The sequence below is a fragment of the Haemaphysalis longicornis genome, unplaced genomic scaffold, assembly GCF_048455015.1.
Source record: "Haemaphysalis longicornis isolate Haplotype H1 unplaced genomic scaffold, Haemaphysalis longicornis Haplotype H1 scaffold_1, whole genome shotgun sequence".
Lineage (NCBI taxonomy): Eukaryota > Metazoa > Arthropoda > Arachnida > Ixodida > Ixodidae > Haemaphysalis > Haemaphysalis longicornis.
This window is the reverse complement of record NW_027526203.1, coordinates 284,480,030-284,485,686: the sequence shown is the minus strand read 5'-3', so window position 1 is coordinate 284,485,686 and position 5,657 is coordinate 284,480,030. Positions and strand designations below refer to the sequence as shown.

Below are 5,657 nucleotides of genomic sequence, written 5' to 3'. Positions count from 1 at the left end.
TAGCCCAGAAAGTGAAGGAGAACACAGTCGCCCAGATAGCCGAATTGGTAAGGCATTCGACATGTAATCGAAAGGCGTGGGTTCGGTCCCCACTCTGGGCGCGTGTTTTTCTTTCTTTCTTTCTTCTGTATATTAAAAAAATGTCTACTTCATTAACCGTTGTGAAAAAGAAAAAGAGCCTAACCACACCCCTATGCCCCCTTTGGCGTTGTAGGCTGCTGGCCTATCTTTCTGTATTTCCTCAACGAGCCCCTCATTTCCTTACTATATTATTCTGCGAAAGCCTAGCGAGGGTCTCGGTTCTGGCAGCCTTGATGCCTAGGTAGCATAAGAGGGCTTCCCGCCAGTTACCCGCTCATGACAGGCTGTAGACGTTCGTGTCACGCCCCGGGGGTTGAAAAGAAGGTCCCCTTCTCCCCGTGCAGTCAGAGTGGCGCTGGCTACCACCCTCAAGCGTCAGATACACTTCTAGTAAATATAAATAGCCCAGAAAGTGAAGGAGAACACAGTCGCCCAGATAGCCGAATTGGTAAGGCATTCGACATGTAATCGAAAGGCGTGGGTTCGGTCCCCACTCTGGGCGCGTGTTTTTCTTTCTTTCTTTCTTCTGTATATTAAAAAAAATGTCTACTTCATTAACCGTTGTGAAAAAGAAAAAGAGCCTAACCACACCCCTATGCCCCCTTTGGCGTTGTAGGCTGCTGGCCTATCTTTCTGTATTTCCTCAACGAGCCCCTCATTTCCTTACTATATTATTCTGCGAAAGCCTAGCGAGGGTCTCGGTTCTGGCAGCCTTGATGCCTAGGTAGCATAAGAGGGCTTCCCGCCAGTTACCCGCTCATGACAGGCTGTAGACGTTCGTGTCACGCCCCGGGGGTTGAAAAGAAGGTCCCCTTCTCCCCGTGCAGTCAGAGTGGCGCTGGCTACCACCCTCAAGCGTCAGATACACTTCTAGTAAATATAAATAGCCCAGAAAGTGAAGGAGAACACAGTCGCCCAGATAGCCGAATTGGTAAGGCATTCGACATGTAATCGAAAGGCGTGGGTTCGGTCCCCACTCTGGGCGCGTGTTTTTCTTTCTTTCTTTCTTCTGTATATTAAAAAAAATGTCTACTTCATTAACCGTTGTGAAAAAGAAAAAGAGCCTAACCACACCCCTATGCCCCCTTTGGCGTTGTAGGCTGCTGGCCTATCTTTCTGTATTTCCTCAACGAGCCCCTCATTTCCTTACTATATTATTCTGCGAAAGCCTAGCGAGGGTCTCGGTTCTGGCAGCCTTGATGCCTAGGTAGCATAAGAGGGCTTCCCGCCAGTTACCCGCTCATGACAGGCTGTAGACGTTCGTGTCACGCCCCGGGGGTTGAAAAGAAGGTCCCCTTCTCCCCGTGCAGTCAGAGTGGCGCTGGCTACCACCCTCAAGCGTCAGATACACTTCTAGTAAATATAAATAGCCCAGAAAGTGAAGGAGAACACAGTCGCCCAGATAGCCGAATTGGTAAGGCATTCGACATGTAATCGAAAGGCGTGGGTTCGGTCCCCACTCTGGGCGCGTGTTTTTCTTTCTTTCTTTCTTCTGTATATTAAAAAAAATGTCTACTTCATTAACCGTTGTGAAAAAGAAAAAGAGCCTAACCACACCCCTATGCCCCCTTTGGCGTTGTAGGCTGCTGGCCTATCTTTCTGTATTTCCTCAACGAGCCCCTCATTTCCTTACTATATTATTCTGCGAAAGCCTAGCGAGGGTCTCGGTTCTGGCAGCCTTGATGCCTAGGTAGCATAAGAGGGCTTCCCGCCAGTTACCCGCTCATGACAGGCTGTAGACGTTCGTGTCACGCCCCGGGGGTTGAAAAGAAGGTCCCCTTCTCCCCGTGCAGTCAGAGTGGCGCTGGCTACCACCCTCAAGCGTCAGATACACTTCTAGTAAATATAAATAGCCCAGAAAGTGAAGGAGAACACAGTCGCCCAGATAGCCGAATTGGTAAGGCATTCGACATGTAATCGAAAGGCGTGGGTTCGGTCCCCACTCTGGGCGCGTGTTTTTCTTTCTTTCTTTCTTCTGTATATTAAAAAAAATGTCTACTTCATTAACCGTTGTGAAAAAGAAAAAGAGCCTAACCACACCCCTATGCCCCCTTTGGCGTTGTAGGCTGCTGGCCTATCTTTCTGTATTTCCTCAACGAGCCCCTCATTTCCTTACTATATTATTCTGCGAAAGCCTAGCGAGGGTCTCGGTTCTGGCAGCCTTGATGCCTAGGTAGCATAAGAGGGCTTCCCGCCAGTTACCCGCTCATGACAGGCTGTAGACGTTCGTGTCACGCCCCGGGGGTTGAAAAGAAGGTCCCCTTCTCCCCGTGCAGTCAGAGTGGCGCTGGCTACCACCCTCAAGCGTCAGATACACTTCTAGTAAATATAAATAGCCCAGAAAGTGAAGGAGAACACAGTGCCCAGATAGCCGAATTGGTAAGGCATTCGACATGTAATCGAAAGGCGTGGGTTCGGTCCCCACTCTGGGCGCGTGTTTTTCTTTCTTTCTTTCTTCTGTATATTAAAAAATGTCTACTTCATTAACCGTTGTGAAAAAGAAAAAGAGCCTAACCACACCCCTATGCCCCCTTTGGCGTTGTAGGCTGCTGGCCTATCTTTCTGTATATATATATATATATATATATATATATATATATATATATATATATATATATATATATATATATATATTACATACATGAATACATACATATAGTTAAAACCCCATCTAAGGAAGTCACCAGGAACCAGGAATCGGGAACTTCGTAAAATTGGGACGGTCACTTTGCAAACAGTTGGTTCCATAAAATTTATTTCTAAAGGGAGGCGCATTCCAGCAGCTACCACGACATCGTAATAGCGGCGGCCGTGCCGCCCGCCCACCGATAATTTACTAGTGCGCTAAAAGTCCGCAGTGAAAATAATAACGAGAAAACGCTATTGGTACTGGGGAAACGAATGTATTTCCTAGCAAAAAGAGCCTGTGATTTTTGCCTGCGTGTGCTTCGTTAGCGGACATACTTTTCGTTACAAGCAAGCGCGGTCAACACATCCTCGATTCTTCCCACAGATTCCAGAACAAAGATCCCAGTGTTATATCCTGTACATATTACGTAGTTTCAGTTCCGGTTTCAGTGTTTGGGTTTGCCACACTGTGTCCTTGTGTATATATATATATTTGTGCAACGTCTATTAAACAGCAGTATGCCACACGTGCAGCTCTGTGTAGGTCACGTCACTCCTTCATTACAATGGCGACGTGGATTTAGGACCGAATTTTCATGTAATTCCCCGGGACCCAACCAGCCACGCCTACCCGATGGCTTTCGCCGGCATCGCCCCACCGGAGCCGTTTCTACCGACACCCGGTCGCCCCGTGCAGCCACGGTCACGATGGCACGACATGTTGGAGGTCTGCCTGCTCGCATCGGGTGCTTCCGAGTTCCCCCCCAGAGCGTCGCAAGGCTCTTCTGCTACATTCCTTGGGACCCGAAGGTCAACGTATTTTCAACACCCTGTCTATTTCGCAGGCGGCAGAGAAGACAGAGGAGAAGGGAGGCACCGCAGCTAGGCCAGACTTGTATGCCTCCGCGGTAGCGACACTGGCCAAGCACTTCGATACCACCTGCAACCTCGTCGTCGAGCGCCACCGATGTCATCACCGGATTCAGTCCCCAGGCGAATCTGTTCAAGAGTACGTGACCGCCCTTTCCGAGCTTGCTGCGATGTGCTCGTTTAAATCGCCAGAAGAGTCGTTACGTGACCAGTTTGTTGCCGGTGTGTCCTCGCATCGTATTCGGGAACGTCTTTTGTTAGAAGGGTCTTCGTTGTCGTTTGACAAGGAAGTTGCTCTCACGAGTCAAATCGAGCAAGCAGCCGTGGAAATGAAGGAAATTGCTGTTTCTGTGCAGCCAGTATCTGCGCATTCTTGCACTAAAGACAGTGCGTCGTTGACATCTCCGCATTCACGGCCGCGCGCTCGCACTTTCGGTGAATGGGATAAGGCAGTTACGCATGGGAACCACCCTCGTCTCGAGAACGCGTTCCATCGAATTTGCAGCAACACGCAAATATTTCCCATTGTTTTCGTTGTGGTTCTAGCCAGCATCGCGCTTCATGGCAACGCTGCCCAGCTAAAGGGAAAAAATGCTTCTTTTGTGGCCGTATCGGGCATTTTGAAAACGTTTGCAGCCACAAACTGCCGCAAACAGTTGGCTACAAAGTTTCAGCTGATAGCCCGCCGCAGGATGAAACCGTACAGGTTCTTGTGGTTCAACAGCCTCTTGCATCTTCAATACACATTAACGTTCAAGTCGAGCAAGTCAATTTGAAACTGTTAGTCGATTCTGGCTCTTCTGTTTCAATTATTTCGGGAAAGGTGTTTGACCAGCAATTTCTAAGTGTGCCGCTTCTCCCCGTTCCTCCTGTAAACTTCTGGATTATTTCAAACGACCAATTTTGATTCGACGCTGCTTCTTTTCGGCAGTTTCCTTCGAGAATCGCAGCGCACCTCTGTTGTTTTATGTAGTCGAACAGGGCACTTCTCTCATAGGCTTGGATGGCATTAAGGCATTGAAGCTGCGCATTGTAGGGTCTCAACTGCAGTGTTTTCAGACCAGCGCGGTACCGAATGCCAAAGTAGCTGTGTCATGTCCGTTCGAGCCGCCCACGCAGTTGCCACCAGCACTTCAGCAAAAGTTTGGCTCCCTCTTCACAAATGAGCTGGGTCTTCCAAAAGGTGTTGTTCACAAGATTAAGACACGTGCGGGTGTTCAGCCGGTAGCATCAAAGCTTCGCCGTCTTCTTTTGATGTTACGCCCACGCGTGTCTTCTGAACTGCAGCGCTTGGAAAGCTTGGACATCATTGAAGATATCAATGCGTCAGCATGGGTGTCCCCCATTGCAGTCATTGAGAAGAAAGATGGCAGCATTAAGCTTTGTGTAGACTTACGCGGACCTAACAAGGCGATCGTTCCGGACAGCTTCCCGCTGCCGCACATGGATGAGTTGCTTATGCTTTGGTGGGGGCAACGCATTTTTCGAAGCTTGAATTCACTTCTGCCTATCACCAAGTTCTCCTGGATCCTCAGAGTAGGGACTTGACGGCTCTCATTACACATGAAAGGCTCTACCGGTTCAAATGCGTTTGCTTTGGGCCAGCTTCGGCACCTGCGGCTTTCCAGAGTATGATGTCTCTCATTCTTTGCAATTGTGCTGGTGTCCTCTTTTATATTGACGACGTCATTGTGTTTGGCAAATCGGCTGAGGAGCACCTAAAGAACCTTGAGACAGTTCTACAGCGTATCAAAGACGCAGGTCTGAAGCTGAACAGTAAATGTGTGTTCGGAGTTCAGGAGCTTGAATTTTTGGGCCACAAGGTGACAGGTGACTCCTTCCGGTATTTCGCCACTGCCAGGGAAAGTCGACGCAATTGTGGAAACTCCAGTTCCAAACAATGCCACCGAACTCCGTTCGTTTCTTGGGTTAGTGGAATACTACGCAAAGTTCGTGCCGCACTTAGCCGAGATGGTGCAGCCAATGAGATCTCTACTTAGGAAAGACCAAGCGTTCGCCTGGTCTGCTGAGGGGGAGGAAAGTTTCCGCGCGGTAAAGTCTGTATTCTCCTCAGATCT

The 5,657-nt window shown here is 49.0% G+C and overlaps 1 pseudogene; it reads left to right on the top strand.

Moving 5' to 3' along the window:
* The first annotated feature begins 3,292 nt into the window (after positions 1–3,292).
* LOC144169824 (uncharacterized) lies at positions 3,293–4,601 on the top strand (annotated as a pseudogene).
* The last annotated feature ends 1,056 nt before the right edge of the window (positions 4,602–5,657 follow it).